The following is a 21862-nucleotide window of genomic DNA, read 5'->3' as shown; positions in this document are numbered from 1 at the left end:
AAAACCCCGAAGCCAACGTCGCCTGTCTATCGTTTATGGTCTGCCTTCATGCTAGTCTTTTGTCTATATGCTGTCGATGGCTTCAACGCTTGAAAAAACTAACAAGACCACATGTAGAGTTTTCGTAGAAGTGGTGACCGCTTCAACAGTATTGACAATATCCGCAATCACTTAATTACCAACCCAATACAACGCTAGTGTCGCGTCATCGATCGCTATGACGTTCAATTGATCGAAAACTTTCAAATTGTATCGTAGATCATACGATTGATAGAAAACTAAAGTTTGCGCGTTTCGAGCGAAATATTTGAGACATTTTTGAAGGAACAAAGAAGAATTTCTCCAGGGGAAAGCATATGTCCTAATCTAACAGCTACAGAGTAATTTTTGTCTGGTATGGTCAAATATATCGTGCCACGTAGCTTTTGCAAAAGATTGATAAAATAGTATTCAGCGTCCGAGGAATAAATCTTCTTTTTGAGGATTTAATTTACGACCGTACTATATTGTTTTCACGTAGTATATACATGCGTAGTTGGGATCTGACGATCCGAGATTGGCATGATTTAAAAATAACAGGCACGGGAAAACAACGCGGTGTCCTATGAAAGCATCGACGCCGGTGGTAGATTATTTTTAACGGGTTAGAAGGTTTTGTTGCTTCATGGTCTATCAATATTCTATGTGTAATCGCTGGATAACGGAAGCTGTATACGATAGGAAAAACGTAGCGATAAAAATTCAACGACACGAATTTATAAAATGGGAATGCCCTTCCACCTTTTTTATTTGCATTTTAGCTCGGTATAAACGATTATCGACGCGTCAAATTATTTCCTATCAATCGTATGTTTTGATACATTTTCCACAAACTATTGGAAAAGCGGCGACAAACAGTGAATCATGTTTCAAATATATATAAATATGTATAAAAACGTATGTACGATATAATTTGCGTTAGTTGAAACGTTGAACACATTTACAAAAACTATTTTTCGACACTAAAGAATAAATTTCTGGAGATCTGGTGTACGTGTACGTCCAATGATCGTGAAAAATAGGTACTCGCGCAATGAAACATAACATCAAAACGACAATAAAAATTGATTCATGGCATTTACCTAGAAAGTTAAGAAAAGCATAAATCTTGTTATTTTGCAGACATACTGTGTCTTTTGATGGCCACGGTAGCTATAATTTCACGGTTGCGCATTTTATCGTAGACTTGCCGAATACAGAGAACATTGAATGTAAAATGGGAGTTGGCCGCGGTCGCGGAACCATCGGAAACGAATAAAGTTACTCGAAGAATTTTCCGCCTCTGCTGACTTCGCCGAGAAAGTAACAACATCACTGCAGGAAGTTAGTCCGATTTTTCGATGGAAATGTTTAAACGGGATAATAAATATCTCTGGGCAACTACGTGACCCGTCTTCAGAACGAGCAGTCCGGTCCATCCTTTCAACCAATCTTGTCACCCACTTCGTTCTCTCTTTCTTTTGTCCTTGCGCTCCTTCTTCCGTTTTCGTGCCAGCCACTTCCTTCCTTTCCTTCCCTCCTTTTCTTTCCTTTTTTCTTTTTTCAGCTAACCAGTGGCGCACGTTTTCTTCGACCACCCTCACCCCGTTCGTCGTTTGAATTTTAATCCTGTCCCTGGGACGTTCAATTGTCGAACGTCACGAGACTTTCTTCGCGGTTTCTCACGGCGAGTGTTTCTGTTTCGCCAAGCTGGGACCTGTTCCGATTCTAAGCGCGAACTTTAAAACGCTTGCCGGGGTTTCCATTTTCGATTACTTTTCCGCAGTTTTTTCAAGCCGATCCAGTTAACGCTCGACAACTTTATTATCGTTTCTCGTTCGCGAGATTCATCAGAGTAATTGTTACAGTTTGAAGAGAAAACACCGTATATTTCGTAATTTCTCGAGGGGAAGGAATTAAATTACTCACTCCACGAAGCACTCTCCTTTGGTGACTGTTCTGACCTAACCTCCCTCCAGTTTTCTAAACTTTTGTCGTACCTTTTTCTTTCTCGCCGTATAGCTCGCGCTTTTTCTCCCTGATACTTTTGTCATCCTCCTCGTCTCCTCGCCTAGAACAACGAGGAGAATGTTAATCCGAAAATTGCCGATCTCGACACCTTCTTTCGTTTCGCCTTTCTCTCTTTCTCACCGCGTCAGCTTTATTTCTCACGCGCGAACACAGACTCGTGAATATTTTGCTCGACCGATTGAATATGGAATTTCCTCTGTTGCTCTGAATATTCGATTGGATTCCGCGTAACTCACCTGATATCCCCCTTTGTTCACGCTTTTTATAATGACGACGGCCTTTTCCCTGCCGACGTTCGCGAAACAACGAATCCAATTATGCTTGTTCTTTGATCTTTTCCCAGTGACGTCATTCGACCCTCCTCCGCCCCTCTGTTTCCCGTATCACGCGTTCACTACTTTAGGATTCGTTTGTGTTTTACGTTTTTATTGTATTATGTTATGTTCCTTTCGTTGTTCGTATTTCTTTCCCTCTTTTTACGCATGACGTTCCTCAAAGCTCGTACAGGGATCAGTATGTCTTTCATCTTATTTTCCGAGTTAGTTTATATTAATTTATATCGCGTTCATTTTCGTCTGCTGAAACCGCCACGAGTCGTTTAATTAAGTCGGACATTCTTTTATTCGGCAATTTACTTTTCGAAGCTTCCGTAATGTAGTATCGCGGACAAAAAGGCCTAAGGCATCGGTCGAACCATAAACAATGTCGCGAGAGCCGAGGCGTCGTCGGGTCCATCAATGTGTCGTCGGTCCTTTCAAGTGAATAGTTTCGTAGAAAAGGCCTGCGTGACCCTGGCCACGGGTGTTTGCGGAACACACGCGTGGTGGGGCGAAAAGAGACAAAGGGATGCTAGAGACAGAGTTAGTGAGTTAGTTAGAAGTCGTACAGAGCGTTAGTTGAGAAGTCAGAGAGAGTGAGTGCAGAGGCTGGAGAGTGTGAATGGAGGAGGCAGAGAGTATGAATCGGGAAATTGAGAGCCGAGTATGATAATAAGACGTACGACGATATTGTAATCAATTCGTTGTATCGAGTATTGCTTGTTAAACTAAAACATCGTTACTTGTCCTTACTCTAAGACCCATTAAGTTATTAAGTCATGCCATAAGTTCGTGCCGACTTTTGTGTATATATTTCATATTTTAAAGAAAAACGGGAGAAAAATGAGAAGAAGTTGTACAACGAGAGGAGGATTACATTTTTTCATGAAACTGAAAGGTATGTAAACAATCTTAACATATATAACCGCTCGAAAAATGGCACGAACCTATGAGATGATCTAATACTACAGCAATGATCGTTAATTTATTCCATTTACGTTCGCGATTGATTAAAATATTTGTTGAGTCGGGAAAAATCGCAGAACATTCGCTCGAGTGTAATCGCAGAGACGAATTAGAATCTTCAAAAATATGAAACGTCAAATGTCTACTTGGTATTCCTAAAAGGTAATTCTTCTTTACATTTGTTCTCCTATAAATTTACACCGAGTTTCGACTCACGAAAACGTTGATAATCGTGTTAATTTCAAGTTTCTTGTACTTCTCCTACAGCAATTCTTTCCTACCTGAGAATTTATTTCTGAATTTTCCCGGCGTCTCTCATCTTGATTTACACTTTTATTCTTCTTCCTAAATGTTTGTCCACCGAACATTACCATAGCTCGCAACAGTTGCATAAGAAAAATAATCGGCTCTTTCTTCTGGCTTGCCGTTTCCTTATTCTCTTCGAAACTACTTTAGCAGTATTTTCGCCAGCCCCTTTCCACTGTTTCGTAGTTCCATCATCGTAAAGCTCGACGCGAACGAAAAATTACTTCAACGCTGTATTACTTGCTCCCTCTGTTTCGTTGGCTTCTTCTATTCTTTACACCGGCTTTCTTTCTCCTTGCAACGCTGATCAAGCCTTCTAAGAAATATTCCGCATCTTCCGCCTTTCTCTCGCACCGTTACGTTTCGAGTTAATTCCAACCCTTATCTTTTAATTGCGCACGTCGTACGATGAATCTTAATTACCTCGGCCAACTATTTAATCGGTCGATTCTCCTTGATCCTCGGAGTCTAGCCAAGAGTTTCGTAGCCTCTTCTCGTTATTCCTTTTCATTACGAAAATTGCCAACACACCGCTCCTCCACCTATTTCGAATCTACATTCAGCTTTCGTTAAACACAAGATGTATTAAGTTGTCAGAAAAGTTTCTCTCGTTTTATAAGGAAATAATAGACGCACAATGTCTTTTGTTTTATATTAGTTTATCGAATTATTCACGAACGTAATAATAGAAATAGAAGGAAATGGATCATACCTAATTCAATAAAATAATATAAAACAGAAATCGTTGTTCATCTATTATCACCTTATGAAACGAAAGAAACTTTTCGGACGACCTAATAAGTTGGTAAAAAAGCACTAACTCTTTGAGTTATTCTATTTATTTCAAAGCTGCAACACGTCTAATGATGGTTAAACGATATGAAGAAACGTTGATTAATTTAATCTAAATTATTGATTACTTTAATAGTTATAGATATATCTCGGTTAAATACAACTGAAAATAAAAGATCTTCCTCCGACATTAATAAATTTTTGTCTGACCCCGAGGGATTAGTTTACCCTGTTGTTATTCTACGCTGGATCTAAGCTTCGATATATTTAACATTTTGAAAGCACAAAGCAGATATTAGTCTAAAAGCAGATACTTTGTTGCACGTGAGCCGCACTGATTAAAGCCCCGGTCCACCTTGCAACTTCTTGCAACCATCTGTGCATTTTATTCCTACGTTCTACGTTATCCTACGCAAACCCCACGAGATATTCCCTTTTCGAACTTGTGTTCTCGAAAGCGGACAGCTTTTACAAAGCCAATGCACCTCGAGAAAATGGAAAATATTCTCTACACACAGAACCGCTAGTCTCTGCCTCTTTTATCCATGTCCTCGAGAAAAACACCATCGTGCTTCTTTCCTCCTAGCGTTCTCCGCATCCCTCGCTTCTTTTTTGCTCCCTTTTCCCTTGAAATCTTATTGTTTCTTCGCCAAGTCCCCTACTCGAAGGCTAAACCCGGTGCTAGTCGAAGAAAGGCACTTGTGGCGCTCCCATTCTTCACGATTCTCCTCCTTTATTGTCTTTCTCTCGGTACTCGTCCACGGAATCGAATGAATCGAGCACGGTCCCCTTTTCGTCCCTTCGCTATCATGATTAATTAAAGCATTTTTCCTTTCTCCGTTGTGCTACGTCGGCCCTGAATACGTTTAGCATCTCTTCGCCAACTTCGCTTTGCTATTTCAACCTGTTTTTTCTTTTACCAAGCTATTCGCAGACCCTCGAACGATCATCGATATTCGCTGCATCGATTCGATACCCGCTATGAGCTTTTTCATTCTACGTCAGAGACTCTTCCCTGGCTCTCGTTTTCTAAATATCACCGTTGCCGTTCAAGATGTACGAAAGCTTGAAATTTGGTTCAACTTTTACGGATTCTACGTTGAATTCGACTTAACATTCGATCCTAATTCTTCTCAGTTTTATGTAAAACATCGTGAACATCGTTACATCGCTACAACATGGTTTACGCCATAGCTGAATCGAATAGAAATTTCTCAACGTGTTAGGTTGTCCGGAAAGTGTCTTTCTTTTACAGACACGCGTTTTACAACGACGCATCTTTACACGAACACGAAACCTAATCTGTCGAGCGTTAGTTTGATAGAGCAAAATAGATCATACGTAATTCGATAAAATAATATAAAGCGGAAAATGTTGTGCATCCATTATTCCCTTATAAAACGAAAGAAACTTTCCGGACGACCTAACAGATGCTTTACTGGTTTTAAAGATATCAAAATATTTATTTATTAGATATTCCTTATTTTTAATATACAGGGTGGTTGGTAACTGGTGGTACAAGCGGAAAGGGGGTGATTCTACGCGAAAAAAGAAGTCGAATATATAGAATAAAAATTTTTCGTTTGTGACTTTGTTTTCGAGAAAATCGACTTAGAAAATGTTCATAGAAATTTAATTAGAAGAGCAGAAGTATGTGTTCGGCAGAATGGGCAACATTTTCAGCAATTTTTGTAATAATAAATTTTATGATTACTTCATATTATTTCATTATGTATTCCCAATTTTCCGTTACAGTGAAAACAAACTTAAACTGCGATAATATCCATCGAGACAACGATCTACAGTGAGATCAGTTATAACGAGACGTGATAAAGTGCACGCGTACCGAGCTAAATTCAAAGTCGATTTTCTCGAAAACAAAGTCTCAAACGAAAAATTTTTATTCTATATTTTCGACTTCTTTTTTCTCATAGAATCATCCCCTTTCCGCTTGTACCACCAGTTACCGACCACCCTGTATATAAATATAAAATAATGAAATATTTATTTTATATTTAGATATTTCCTATTTCCACTACCTGGCCACCCATTTTTGTTCCCAACTTTGTACGCGACTGTAATAACTCGGATCGTAAATAGTTGAACACCCGGTAATCGATCTTCGTAGTTAAAGGATTAACTCAATTTTCAACGTCTAGACTGATTCAATATTTAACACAAACGCTACTTAAGCTTCAAGCAGATGAAGCGTCGATCGTTCACACGAACGATACACTGTCAGTTTCAACCTGACTCGCCATTCATCATCGGTGTGCCAAGCATCGCCGAAGCAACACGTTTCAAAGGACCTCGTGGAATACGAATGGAAAAGAGACGCTGCAGGCGTGCAATCAGCGGTTCTCAACCTAGATATAGCCAAGAGACCGATGAACGGTGAAGCGTTTTGGGCGACCCTTTGTACTCTCTTAATCATCGTCTCTTGTTTCTTTGACTCGTCTAGCCTCCGGGCTTCTTCGTTCCACTTCTCTTAAATTTCCACCATAGAACAATAGACCGTGTCCGAAAGTTGTTCAGAGAACAAACCTTTTCGGAAGAGAAATTTTCGTACGAAATAACTTTCGCACGATACGAAGGAACGCAACGTTAGGGTTCAGCGTTATATTCGACTTCCTTCCTCTCCTAGAGGAGAACAGAGAAATAAATGTTATGTCCGAAAAGCAGCAGCTGTCCTGACCATGATGTAAACCGCGCGATCAAGACCCTGACAAAAAGAAAGAGAAACTGTTGTACGAAAGACAACAATGGCGTGGCAGAAGTCATCGAAAGAAAGTGTCCGAAGAGAATATCTAGATCGTCGTAATCTCAGCCTTGTGCAACTCGACACAGCTAACTGGGAACGCGTAGAGGGTTGGTGGCAGGGTCCCGCGGTTGTTCTCGGAAGTAAACGGCCAAAGCTTGTTTGCGTTGATCGTTATCGTTATCGTTAGTTAGCCGAGGGTTATTCCGTAACACCAGCTCGAAATGAACGGCACTCGCAATCGGCTTCGAAGATTTTAGTCGTCCGTCGACTGTAAGCCAGTTTTGCCCACCGCTGTGTATTTTAATTACCACAACCACCTATTTCTTGTTCCTACGTTCTAACGAGATTAGTTCGAGTTCAGCAAATGAGAGATTAAACGCGCGAAACGAGGAAAAAAGCGAATAAAACACGATAGACGATGTATAATATCTCGCGATTATCAAAGCTAGCGTTCTCTCGCAGGGTCTTTAATAAAAATTTAAAAATTTTTAACCGCGTTACACTCGCGACACTGAACGGTAGTTTATATGCTAATTATCGCCGCAAAGAGGGAAGATAAAGGAAAGGAAAGCCTCTATGAACGAGATTGTATAACACAGGGAACGCGATAAAACGATTTCAGCGCGCATCTAAAAACTGTCGAAGAGACTACGAAGCGCGATAACAGAACGACACGAATTTCAAAAGTGGTGAAGGAATTGAAGGGATCTGCGAATGGCCGGAGGGTGCATCGAGTCGGATCCTTAAAAACGCGATATCTCGCGCGAAGAGGCCCTTATCGGTTCGCTAGAAACTCTGTGAAAGAAGATCGATCACCTGGAAATAATGGAGCTGGGCTGTTTGGCCGCGTCCATTGTTTATGGCCCACTCCCGTTTCCAACTTTTTCCCAGAAAATTCGAGCGCTGAATCATTCACAGGATCGGTTATCCGACTCACCCTCTTTCGAAAGGTAATTTCAGGGAAGCAGGGACCTTTCACGGAATTACTTATCGAGTCTGTCAGCGGTAATTGGAGTCTTTTTTTAAATCTCTCGGCAAATAACGAGCGCTTTAATTGTATCGAATTTTTCAAACTACGGGAAGGTTCTTAACGAAGAGTTAGAAGAGAAACTGCTCTTCTCACGACATTTCAGACGTCAAATAAAGTCTTGAAATTGTATAAAATTATTTCAACGATACGTTTTCACGACGGTTCACGGTGCGTATCGTTTTAAAGAAATGCAAGGGAATAGCATCGGAAGTCGGACACGAATGAAACAAACGAACCCGATAGCTGCTTACCCCGAGAGTCGAGAGAATTAATGGAATTACAAATGACGATTCGAATTAAAGGCGAGTCGATTCGCTTTAAGGGCGCCACGAGAGATGCAACTTTCAATTTGTTGTTTTTCTTCCGTCGAGATAAAAGCTGATCGACTAGCTGACAGACGCTCGCTCTTTTATCGCTCGTTAATTACGTTTCCATCGCGAGTTCGATCATAATTCCGTTTGTACTTGAATCGTTGGACCACCTGAACGAAAAGACACTGAGAAGAATAAAGGAATAAAGGGGGATAAAGGGAGGATAGAGGGTGTATTACAGCCCCGGGGAAATCAGTAAGACACCGCCACGAATACTTGGCAACTTTTTCAGAAAACTTTTTATTCCGCTCGAGGAAAAGAGTAGAACGAACATGTAAAGTCCCTATGCCTTTCCATCTCGGGTATTTCTCTTTTGTCTTCTCTCCACTCCTAAACCGTCCCTCTTCTACCCCCTTCCTGTTCTCGGTTTTTCCTTTATGCGCTCGGAGAAAATGAAAAAGTAAAGGATTATTTCCGGGAACCCTGGTAGCGATCTCCCTGGTGCGCCATTTGTTCGGCCATTATTTCGTTACGCTCGTAAATCCATCGGCGATTCGGATGCAACGCAATTGATCGTACGAATTTTGCATGCGTTGCATCGTTGTACGTGAAAAAAAGACAAAAAAAAAAAAGAGAAACGAAAAGAATGAAAAATCTATCGATTCGAGAAAGAGGAGCGGAGACAACGCGAGCGAACAAGAATTGAAACTGTGAGAAATGTCTCTTGAGGAAAGTTGATAGCGTCCGGTTCAAAGTGGTTCAAAGTTTGTCTTCGACTTCCGTCTTCCTTATCGCGGCCGCTTTGGAAAAATGTGGCTGAAAAAGGGGTGAAGTCTTTGAAAGAAAACGAAACCCGACAGAAACTTTCTCAATTCGCTAAGTGGCCGGCAAGCAAGCGACTACTTTTTCAATGACCACGAGTTTTCACGATTAATTAAAGGCGGAATTTCGACTTTCCGTCACTCGATGAGAAGACAGAAGGTAGCTTCTGTCGAAATAATGGAAAAATAAAGGCAAGCAATCTTCCGTTCTGTTAACGAGCTTCGTTGTAAAATCCCTTTTGGCCCGCTACAATTTCCTCCCGTTGAGAAGAAAAAAGGTCATCCTTGACGAGATTGTCCCGCAAGATCGTCTTACTTCGGGTTCAAAGAGCTGCAAATATTCCGTGGTTGAATTCTTGGCCAATGTAACTTTCGACCCTTTTTTTCCCCTTGTGCGAGTGTCTTTAACCGCTCCGCATTCGCATTGTTTTTTTTTCACGGCCCTTGAAGAAAGGTCAGCGTATTCCAAAGGGTCGCAGAATGTTCAGGAACCTAAGCGAAGAGGGGTATCTTTCATCCTCAGATAGGGTGGGGTCTTCGAGGCTTGGAGCGTACTCGAGGAATCTCACAATGGCGATTAAGTAGGCGCGCACTCAGACGTCCCTCACCCTTTATGGAAAAACTCCCCCGCGGTCTTTGCGCGCCGTTCTTCGATTCAACCGTTCCCTCTTCCTTCAACCCTCTCTGTGAATGTGAAACCGAGCCCCTGTCGCCGTCCCGAATTCGTTGAAGCTTGAAAACAGCGAGACCGCATCACTCTAATTTCATGTCTTTTTGTGGAAACTCGCTTAGAATTTCTATAGAATTTTGATAGAATTTTGTGTGCCAAACACGCACACAAAGATGTCCAAATAATATTTAGACACTTTATCGTTCGTTAGGAAATACGAACGAAGACTAAGATCGAATGTCTGGATAGCGAAATCGTTGAAAGAAAAATCCGCTTCGAAAGGTCTAAAGTAAAAATGGCTGTTAAGTGTAAAAGCATCGAATTAATTTTCTCGTCTGGAGAATGTATAGGAACGTACGGAGAAAACTATTTTAACGAAAGCAATTTATATACTACGATTGACAGCACTTTCGAAGTAACACGCTTTCGACACCATCTCGAGAGACGCGTATTTCCGATACATCTTCCTCGACCAGAACGTCTCGTCAATCATAATATCTGTCCTGGAAAAACAAGTAGCGATACTTTGCAAATAGTTCTGCATATTGTCGCGATAGACGGATCAGACAGTCGTCTGACTAAAACTTTCGTCTAATTAAAATCGTAAATCAGACAGGTTAACGTGGCAGCTTCGTCGATAGCGAGTTAAGCTTCCGCTTCGATTGCCTTGTCGCGCGAGATAGACTGTTCCACGGGTTATCTGAACTTCCGAGACACTCAAGTTCCTCGTAACAAAGCTTTCGAACGCTTGTCGAGCAAATCCGACGTCAAGGCGTCTTCGAATTTCAATCGTCGATACTTTCGGTCCAACAATCTGCCTCCACGCTTTCCATCGAATCTCCCACGTGCACGACGATAATTTGAAATCCTTTTGTCTCGAGAAATAAGGAATATTAGATATCTATTAAAGTTACAATTACGAAAGAACAATTAAATTCATGTTAGGTTCATAATCCGGACGCGATTCCTCTGCTATTTTTTAGATCAGAATATCCGTACGCGTGTTTTGTTATTTCATTCGCTGCTAGGAAAGTTTTCGATTCTTGAGAATTAATTCGGAATTTTCTCCGTGTCTTAGTAACAACAGTCGACGTATTACAAGTAAAATGTCGAATTCCACGATTCCGAGTGATTAGTCTGGTTAAGCATTGACCAATTTCATCTGGTGGGCATTTTAAGCATAGTCTTTCGAAAAAAGAAATTTATCGAGAGAACTGTCCCTTTAAACTCGCTCCTAAATATAAACAATTTTTTAACGGTTAGATGTCAAAAAGTGTTTATTAAAAAAAAAATTCTTCCACTTGAAACGAACGCACGAACGTATTAATACGTCAAACAAGCAATGGTTAGCACGTAATTGAAAGATAAAGAGATCAGGAGTTTAACGTCTTTCATTGCTAAAATTCTCTCTTTCAAACGCAAAATCATAGCGGAAACGGTTGCTCTGCATGTCTCGAGCTCGCTTGGGAAATCTCCCTGGACCAGGAGTCTCTGGCGCATAATTAGAATGTCAACGAGCTAACATGGTATACGGGACGAAGCTTAGCTACCCCAGAGTTGCTGTCCTCCAACCGGTTTCTTCCAACCGCTACGATGAAGAGAACCACGATATCCGGATTCGCGTTGCCGCTAGCCAGGCAAAAGAAAATACCGCGTGCTCCAAGAAAAGCTTTCTACGATTCTACCAGTGAATCGTTTGTTGTTTCGTAATGTAACGTCGAACAGAGCAATTTCATAACAAGCAATTTCATAATTAAAATATATTTCGACAAAGCTAAACAAAGGATAAAGTATCGAGCGATAGGATACGCTTAACGATTGTTCTGTCGCGACTAAAAATTTCAAATGGAACTATTTGGCCGATCTTTTGGAAGCCAACGACATGGAAACGAGGGAAGTGAACACAGAAAGAATAGAAAATTCACTTCTCGAAAGTATACCGCGGGAGACGGATGGTCTTGTGTACAAGTTTCGATTCTTGTTTCGAGCGAAGCGGTAAAAGTTGGAGCGCGCGATAGAACTTTGAATGGAAATATTTCTAGTCATTTTCTATCGAGTGTAGAAGCGATATATCGATGAAATAGAAAATCGAACGACGTCTACGTAGCTTCTATGAGATGTGAGAAGAATTCCGGAAGGATCGTGCTTTATCGTGGAAATATTTCATCACGTTCGCCTGCGCAACGGGAGACAGAATCGCATAAGTAAGAAAAGTTAAAGGAACGAGGGATTTCGCTTGTAAAATTTCTGCTATTACAGGTAAATCGAATAGTAATAGTCATCTAGGTGGATGCAATAAAGAATAACGACTCGATCGGTCGTTTAGATCGCACGCGTGCTTCATGAACGAAAACTCTCAGGGGTGTTAAAGAAACGTGCGAACTTTACAAAAGGCGGCACCGGTTTCCCACGCGTGTTGCGCAACTTCAATGGAGTTTCAAGGCAGTTTCAATGTACCCTCGGTCCTGTGTAATTTCCCTGTAATTTCGAGATGGTATCAACCGTGGTTTGGTAGCCACTCGATATACCTCATTGTAGTTTCATGTAGGTCAATGGGGGGACCATCTCGAAATTTGAGACTGCGAGTTCCGAACGTGCACTGGCCTTAATCAATTTCCGACTTCCGATTAATAGATCGGATTATCGTAATTCTTCGTAATAGGGAAAATGTTGTTCAGAATTCTATTAACGTTCTCGTCTGCCTTCGCCGATCCTTCCTACACAATTACGCTTTTCGCAGAAAATGCTAACAGGGTTGCCTCGCATAATAATTTACCAACTAATGATATCGATGAACTGGTAAGCTATTAATCGTAGCACGTGGATTCTACAATTTTACGCCAAATAGGATAATCGACTGATTTGTAATTTGTAAAATTTATGCCTAGAATTACGTTCGTTTCATTATGTAATTTTTCATTTGTAACTTGTAAGTTACTAATGTTTAATAAATTATATTTATTCCCATGATTGATCAAGCGTTGATCGTTCGGAATTTGTCGGCGTTTGCACGTGATGTACCGACTGCTAAATTTCTAAATGCGTCCTCAACGAAATGCGTACTTGTAGCTGAAGCGATGAGAAGCTGGTCACCGGTGGACGACGGCTGGGTAACAGCGACGATTCCGTCAGGTCAAGTCGACACTGCGAAGTACAGAGAATCGTTAGCTTTTGTACCCAGCATCTGGATTCCAGACGACCCTTTAGAATGTGACTTTACGATACTTGCAAACGTAAAACCGAACAAACGACCGGTCTTTAGCAAATGAGTTTTCGCTAAAACCCGCACGTGAGCTGCAGGATCGATCCGCTAAAACGAATCAAGAAATAACGAATTGGAAATGCAGGAATCTTCGTTCGCTGTATCGCAAAATCATGTCATCTCCTTTTATAGCAACTGATAATATCGCTTCGATTCTGCAAGAGGGACCATGGTGTACGTAATAGCTGCTGGTACAGACAAGACAATGATGGATTTTCATTTTAGAAATTTTATTTAGTCAAAGAAGCATCTTGTCACTTTATCAAACTTGCAACTAATTAATTGAAAATTTTAATCTTGTTTGAAAAGGCACCGAATTAATTTACGCGTCTAATACTTTTCCGTGTCGTTTCAGTTTAAAAATAGGTACTATACATGATTAAGATCATCGAAGCACCTTCCATAAAAATACTTTTATCCTCTTATAGACGGTCGAGACTAATTAGTAACAGCTGTAATCTGACTTTCTCACTGACGCGCACAGCTGTGAGTGGCACGTAGCTTCTCGTCTGCTGTTTGTCCTGATCGATATTAAATTTCCGCTCTCTCTCTTTCTATATATATTTCTTTTCTGTTTGCTTGCTACTTAGAACAGCTTTTAAGAGTTACTTTCGTGTAACCCTTTTCTAAAAATCTTGTAAACTTGGCTCGTTGCGATTTGCTTTAAGCTCGTTAATTAATTAGCTCGTTTCATTAAAGAGGAAGGAGTAACCGTGATATCGTAAGCGAATTAGGAAACGTTTAGTCGAAGGAACGTAGAAACACTTTGGATCCAAGACGTGTACTTATTTATTTATGTACGTAACGAAATTAAGAAATTAATAAAAAGCAAACTCTCTTTGCGTTATATATCGTTTTATTCCGATTTCTTCGGTACCGATTTTACGCTGCAGTGTGGTGTTAATAAAGACGATGGAAAATTCGATGTCAGGCTTCTTCGTAACGAGAGTCCCAAGAGCGTAGAAAGAGCTTCGTTCGCAAGTGTGTTATCTCAAATTTCCTGGAGAGCATGGCGCAGTAGATTTCGCCCTCTAGTATTGTTTGTCTGTCTCGATATTGTGGCAGTTGCGAAAACAAACTGCATCACGGGTTGCCGCCACGCTTTCGTTTCGAGTTACTGGCCGAAGGCAGTGCGCGCGGACTTCAACCGGGGCGGAAGACAATATTCTCAGAGACAAACGACCCCGAGTAATAATCGTCCGAATCGAACCTTGTCCGTACTTTTGTTTTTCTTTCTCCTCCTGCTTCCCTAACACGCGAGGAAACATCGGAGAGTTTGGAATGACGGGCCTGTAGTTTCTCGAAGAAAACAAACAGCTTGTTCCAGATTCGTTTTGTATATAATTCGGGACTGTGAACGAGAGAAATTACGTTTTGTTGTACATGAAGATTATTAACCTAGAAAGACGTGCCACGCACGTCCAGATGCTTTTGTTCCAGCGACGTGTGTACCACGTCGATAGGCATTTGTCGCTGAAATAAAAATCACGTGGCTGCACGTCGGCTAACAGCCAGATCGTTCGTTTGTCGAGCTACAGTTCCAGAGTGCACGGTGTTACGTCGCGTGAGATAATCTGAAGTGGCATGTCGTGATAGGTGTAGAAGAAATGCTCAGATGTTTCAACAAAAAACGTTTATTAACTTAACAACTGACGTCCAATAACAACAAGCAACAAACAACAATCAACACAAGTAACAATTAACAATTAACAGTTAGCACGCTTGGTAACGATCAGTGCTTAACGTAGGTTATAGGAAGTTCGTTTCATGTAAGAGCGCTCGTTTCACGTAATCCTTCGCACTTCGCAGCTCGGGTCAGACTGAATCTCTTTGATTCAAAAGCCACGCTGATTCATTTCTTTGTCAGCCATTGATATCGCGCGCGTTTGTTAGAAGTCCGCGACGACTGCCACGTGTGCGGTCTCCCGAAAATTCGGCGAAGGGGCCGTAGGGATATCGATGACACCTAAGACTCGTCGGCATAGCGCTTTTAAGATAAAGCGCCTTGTGCCGCGAAACCGTTGGAAATTTCCCAGGTCGAGTGTCGCCACAATCCGTACGCCATCCCTCGTTGTCTGGCCGCCAAAGGTCCGGGTACCGTTATTCAGACCCTCGATAAACCTAAGGACCCAGCTTGATCTTTTTAACGTAATCTTTTTAACTTAATCTTTTTAACTCGAAGGACCAAATGTTTCGACCGTTCGCGGAGAAACGCGATCGCGAGGAAGCGCGTCAACGGGAGTCGTAAAATCCCGTTACGATTCGAATTGAGGTGTAACAAGTGTTGTTCGTGGTAATTGTAGCTGCTGGCTGTAGATGTCGCTGCTGGAGTACTGCTGTTTTTCTTCTAATTTAGATGCGTGGAGAAAAAATCGGACTCCGATCGCCGGGATTTGAACCTGGGTCCCGAACGTTCGTAACCTTAGACGCTAACCATTGCTTTTTTTTTTATTATTACCAGATTTTGTGTATTACATATTTGTATTTTTCATTATAAACGATGAATTCCGGTTGTAAGGTGGTTCAGGCAAAAGTACCGATACGCGACGGTACGACATAGCCATGCAATATTATATTTTTCTTTTCTTTTTTTAAGATTACATTTGTAACTTAAATTTAAGCCGCTGTAGGCTTTATACTTATGTACGATATTGTTTACGCTAACCACTGCGCTGCCGTCGTCCGGTTTGTCCAGTGCCGCCACAGAATAATCGATGCCGCGAACAGATCGATCCCCTATTTCAATTATGATAATAGGAGTGGTTCAATGAGTCAAAACATAGTCGCCTACTCGAAAATAGTCAAACGACAGTTGCCAAAACAGTCAAAAGAGTCTTAAGTCTCAGTCTAACTCTCAGTCTCAGTCATAGTTCAATCTTTATTTACCTGTATCTCGTAGTTTGGCGGTCGACATACTCACGATTGTATTACGTATTAAAGTTATTGAATTGTTGAAAATATATAATATTATAGCCTGTTAAAACCAGCGTTATACTCACTGAACCATCCCTATTATCCTAATCGAAATAGGGGATCGATCCGTTCGTGGCGTCGATTATTCGAATCGTAACGGGAATTTACGACTTCCGTTGACGCGCTTCCTCGCGATCGAGTCTCTCCGCGAACGGTCGAAACACGCGGTGTCGCATAGAGTCATCGATATCTTGGAAATATTTCAGAATGTGAGTATTTATTCATATCCGTGTAAAATTCTTTATGTAAGACCCTACCAACGCGCTGAGGCGCTGCTTAAAAGATTGCGCTCGCAGACGCGGCGAGGCGTGTTATAATACATTGCAGCGCAGGTGACGCGCAACCGTGAGTTTATTGGTAGCGCAAGTGGTTAAAAGAATGGTTCTAATTTGATCGATCTGCTAATCGTTCGATTGTAGAGTACTCGATTCTATTCCATCCAACATTCGATGCATCAAATCTATTATCTACATCAATCAACGGATGCTTTCAGCAAACCAGCACGTTCCATCAAATACCCAAAGATAGATGAAATAACAAAGACCAAGAATCAATATGTTCCTACGATCGAAAATCGCTATCTCCATATTCGCAGTTCTATCTCGATTGAATACCATAGATGAATATCATCTTCTACGAATATGAATCTTCTTGTTCCTTCTTCCATTCACGAAGAACCGCATTTGGAAACCCGTTTAAAAGCCCAATCTCCGTGGGCTAAACGAAACGCGCTGGGCAATAGTCGAGGATAAAAGAAAAGCGACGTAGAAACAACGCGGTCGAGATTCACGATAATAGAAACGATCGGCGTCGTGATGGAAATGCAAATATCGCGTTTGTCGTTGGCGAGCACACGAAAGATCAAACGATCTTCCCCACTCGCTTTCCACTGCAAAGGATCCAGCCGTATGGCTCGATCTATTATTCGCTCGCTACCGGCTTCAACCTCTCAATTACCTTTCTGGCGTTTCTGGGCCGATCCACCTCGACATTTGACGAAGCTGTTCGTGGTTAATTGCTCGCAGAACGCCGTGGAAAATTCTCGCTAGCTTGTGCATTCTTATAGAGGAAGCTTAACGTCTTTGGAACGTGTCGAAATTTGTCCCGGGTGATTTGGGTGAACATTTTTAGGCTACAGGATTGTAAGAAGCTAGAATAATTGTAAACTATACTAAGTTGAAGAGAGCCACGTATGCATATACTTACGTACTGGTATAAGTAAATCTTCATTCGTAATTTACATATGTCGAGCTACATGCGTGGTTTTTTCTTCACGATACGAATGTATACGTTCGAGGATTTGATAAAACTGAAGAGACGGCTAAGAGATGCAGATACCCAGTAAAAGGGTGGAGTAATTACACGGTCGAGACGAACGATAGTCGGGAAACTTTGTCCACGATGTCCATCTAAAGGACGGCTGGAAACTGGGAACTAGATAGAGGTAGTTTGTTCGCAGGCAGTCGCGACCGCCAAATTCATGAGGTTTATTTATCGCGGCTCGAGTTGCCGACCGGGCAACTTGAGTTACAGGCTTTAATTTACAAAGGCTCACGACGAGACAACGCGTTTTTGCCTCCTCGACTTTGATATCTGACCCCTATGAGCTATCCCTTTATATTATCCATTCTGTTCTAATAATATTTCCACTTCCTTTCTGGAACATGTCATTAAACTTGCCGCGATCATCGAATGTTTGCCGGTCTTGTCGCGATATTTTAAGAAGAGAATCTTGAAACTTGAAAAACTGAAACCAGATATCATGCGTATCGGTAAGACCATTTTCGTATTTCGTTCAAACTGTGAAGATACAAGTAACGTTAGAAAAATATAACACGGTAGATAACGTTCGAGAGAACACAGCAGACCCAATCGCCATACAGTAACCTTCTCTCGATAACTAAACCAACGAGCCACGTTAACAAGCGTGATCCATTGAAAGGCAAAAGCGAGAAGCCGGAGAAGCGACGTCGACTCACGTAGAATTTCTTGAAGTGAACGGTAGCCTGTTAAGCGGTCGTCATTGATCGAGGGCAGCCACTTCCGGTGCACGAGAGCATAGGATCTCGATTCTCTATCTTCTGCAAGCCTCTAGCGCACCCTTGCCACCTCTCTCTCTCTCTCTCTCTCTCTGTCTCTCTCTTTCTTCTTCTCTTTCCCTGTCTTCCTGCTGGTGTGGCTCTCATTATGCAGAAAGCACACTATGAAACTGGACACAGTGCAGGGAAATATACCTGCAGGCGGCTTTTGGCGCTCGAGTTTGCCAACTATAGAACCGGAAATTTCAACGACCTCTTTCACAACGACCTACCCCAAGAGAAAGGCGGTCGTTGCTCGACTCACCAAGTATTCAGACGTAGACGAACGTATACGTGCCGCGCCCCGAGGTATGGAGCAATCCGCGAACCTCTGCATGATTCACCGGAAATCGTCTGTCGGTTTATGTTCCCGTTCCCGTTCTCATTCCCTCGATATCGACTGTCAATCCTTGTTCAACCTCTCTTCCAGCCTTTCGTTTAGCGCACGATCGAGCTTCCTTTTTTTCGTGGATAAAAGTGCATTACTTCTCTTATTCTTCCTCTATGTTTCACTTTCCTCAAAGGGACGAATCGAATGAACGCTGTGTAGAAATTTCGTATGTTTATGTTTATTGCGTTTTCTCGTACGTTTATGTTTATTGCATCTTCTCGTATGTTTACATTTAGAAATTTTACACAGAGATAGTATAGATGTTTCCCATTAATACGTTCAGAAATATCGGGTAGGGTAACTTGCATTTTACGTATATTCAGAAACATCGAGAGCGACGGTTTTAAGGTTTCGTCTATTAACACGTCATTGAGTGGTCACGAGTGAACTCGTGTTTTCATGTATAGCGTTCAGTCGTTTGATTTTGCATAAAATTGGCTGTGGCACGCGCTGAGTTTTGCATAAAATAACCGGTCAACAGTGTGTTAATACATTTGGAAATTTTGAATAGCGGTAATTCAGGATTTATTCATTGATATACCTATGTATATAGAAATTTCACATGCGAGTAGAGACGATAACTAAAAATATAACTGTAGAACTGTTGCAAAATCAATGAAACTTTCTTTACACGAAACTATTTCTCTCCGTGAAGAAACAAACAACAGGTGGAATAAAATTCGCGAGAAAGATAGACTCACGCGTCGTTTCGATTTTCTTTCTAGATCAATTTCTTGGAAGAATTATGTCGGACCGAATACTCGGTGGAGAAGACTTCCGCGCAACTAGTCACGGGTCAGTCGTGGAGAAAATCGTGGTAATTCCGTCAGTATTTACGCGTCGTTATTGCCGCGGCCGAACACGAGTTCCTAGCTAACGATGACTGGAGAACCTCGTGGATGCCCAGTATTGTGTCAGTGCTATGCTATTTGCAAACCTGCTAACGTTATTTGCCTATCTTTTAAATCGTCTCGATGTTGATTTATCGCGTTGAACTCGCTCCATCGCGATCTTTCTGGCTCAGCCGTCCAGTGTAAATCGATTGTTGCTTTAAACGTAACCGAGCTCTTTCACTTCCCATAAATATTCTCTTATTTCTCGAAATTTCCCCAAGGAAAGGTATCTCCACTCTTGCTTCGAGTTGTTACTTTGCTGTATACAGAGCTTTTCAGGCGTTCTGATCAACTTTTGCATAATTCTGCGGCGCACAATGTTACGTAAACAAACGTAGGTCTGTTTAAAAGTATATAGGAAAAAGATAGGAAGATTTTTGCGTGCCTCGCTGAACTTTTATGCTTTGCTAAAAGACAGGTAAATGTCAATTTTATAATAAAAATTCAATTACCAATGGTTCTAGGGAAAGGAAGAATCCTTACGCTTATTTAAATCGATAATCCCAAAACAACCTAATTGAAAAACTTAGAACATCTTGTATAATGCGAAGAAGAATATAGGAAAGTAAAAGATATCGACTTGCCCCGGTCAACTTACCCAAGTCTATTTAACCGTAAACCGACCCGCTGACTCACAACTCTAAACTTTATGTTTCCTCGGGATACCAGAAAAGTTTTACGTCTGTTTAGAGTAGGAGATCCCATCGATCGGATTTGCGAAGAAATCAAACGATAAAACTATCGCGATTCGGTGACGATATAATCAAAGACGTGACCAATTCCTGCCCGCGACAACGAGCTTGGATCCAACGTCCGTTCGTCGAAAGGTTTTATCGCGCTGCTCTTAAACCTTTTACGATTGTACGCGATAGCGAAGCATCCAGTGGATTGTAACTTCTGGATCTCTTTCTTCTTCGACTGCAAAGCTTCTTAACGTCGATCTCGCGATGCTAATTTCCGGATCGGTTCGTGGAATTAGCGATAGTTAGACTTAAGCCGAATTTACTGGGCCTCGGGAAAGTATTGAAACACTTGTAGGAATCGTTGCATCGTTACGAGACTATCGCGATATGACGTAATACAAACATAAACGTTTTCTATGGTACGTTGAGATAGTTTCGCTAGCTGCAACTGGATCTTCGCTGTTAAATCTCTTTCCTCCTTTCTTCGTTCTCCGACTGTAAACCACCTTAACGCGAGTCTGGCGATGCTAATTTATGGATCATAACCGGCCACCTCTGAAGCAGCTATGAATTATGGATCGAATTAGAGCAGACCTCGTAAAGCGGTTTAACACTCGCATCAATCCGGAGAGGACTAAAAAGATCTTTCATCAGGTTTACGAGCTCGCGACCACACGTGCTGCTCTTCGCACCTCTCTTGTTGGCGAATAAAATGGACGTATAGCGTACAGCGGTGGTACGTGGTTTGCATTCGAGTCGCCGAGATTCCTCTTCGCTGCGAACGTCTTGAGCCGCGAACGTTTGAACATTGTCCGTGGGGAACGAGATTATAACGAGTATTCGCATTTACCGTAACGACGCGACGAGCCGACTTAGAACGACCCTTTATCCGGTTAAATTGCATTAATTCAACGAGGGTACAGCAATTTCGAGTCTGAGACCAGATCTTTGCAAACTCTTGTCACGTGCGACTTTCTTGCCTTGCTAATCCGCCTACAAAAGCTTCCGAACTAATGAAATTTTTACCTGTTTCTCGTCATTTTTCTAGTTTATGTTGTTTATGTGGCAAGTATTCTTTTTAGGGAAACCTTTGTACAATTTAGGTAATTAACACTTTACTGACCGCTAGCTGTTCAACAGCATACGCGCGTCCGACCGGCAGCTCAGTCACAGATTCTCCCTGGCACTGGCTCTGTTTCGGTTTAGACTCTTTAATACCACTCTTTTCGTTCATCGGTAAGTTTTTCCAATTGGTATAAAACTGTGGAAGCTCGCAAGGCGACGCAACTGACGCAACTCAGCAAGGTACCTTAGTACTAAATAACAAATTGCTGCTCAAATGATGTAGTATCGTAAGGAAAAAGCCTGATTAGAGGTCGATCAAAACGATGTCGTCTGTCCTTCGGTTGTTAGTTCACATAGGGAGAAAAGCCTATGTGACTAAAGTCACTTAGTTCTTGCGGAGCGTTAACAGGATGGGATTAGAGGGAGGAAAAAATAACGCTAATGGAGGAGGACGATTTCAATTTAAAGAGTTGTTGATCGAGAAGCGAGAGTGA

General features: G+C 41.7%; 1 protein-coding gene across 2 annotated transcripts in view; it reads left to right on the top strand.

Annotated features, from left to right (window-relative positions):
- LOC100648160 (protein-tyrosine sulfotransferase) overlaps window positions 1–21862 on the top strand; it is a 183535-nt gene that overhangs the window by 79701 nt on the left and 81972 nt on the right. The window lies entirely within an intron of this gene.

The sequence above is a fragment of the Bombus terrestris genome, chromosome 3 (genome assembly GCF_910591885.1).
Source record: "Bombus terrestris chromosome 3, iyBomTerr1.2, whole genome shotgun sequence".
Taxonomy (NCBI): domain Eukaryota; kingdom Metazoa; phylum Arthropoda; class Insecta; order Hymenoptera; family Apidae; genus Bombus; species Bombus terrestris.
Note: the sequence above shows the minus strand (reverse complement) of the source record. Positions and strands in the feature narration are given on the sequence as shown.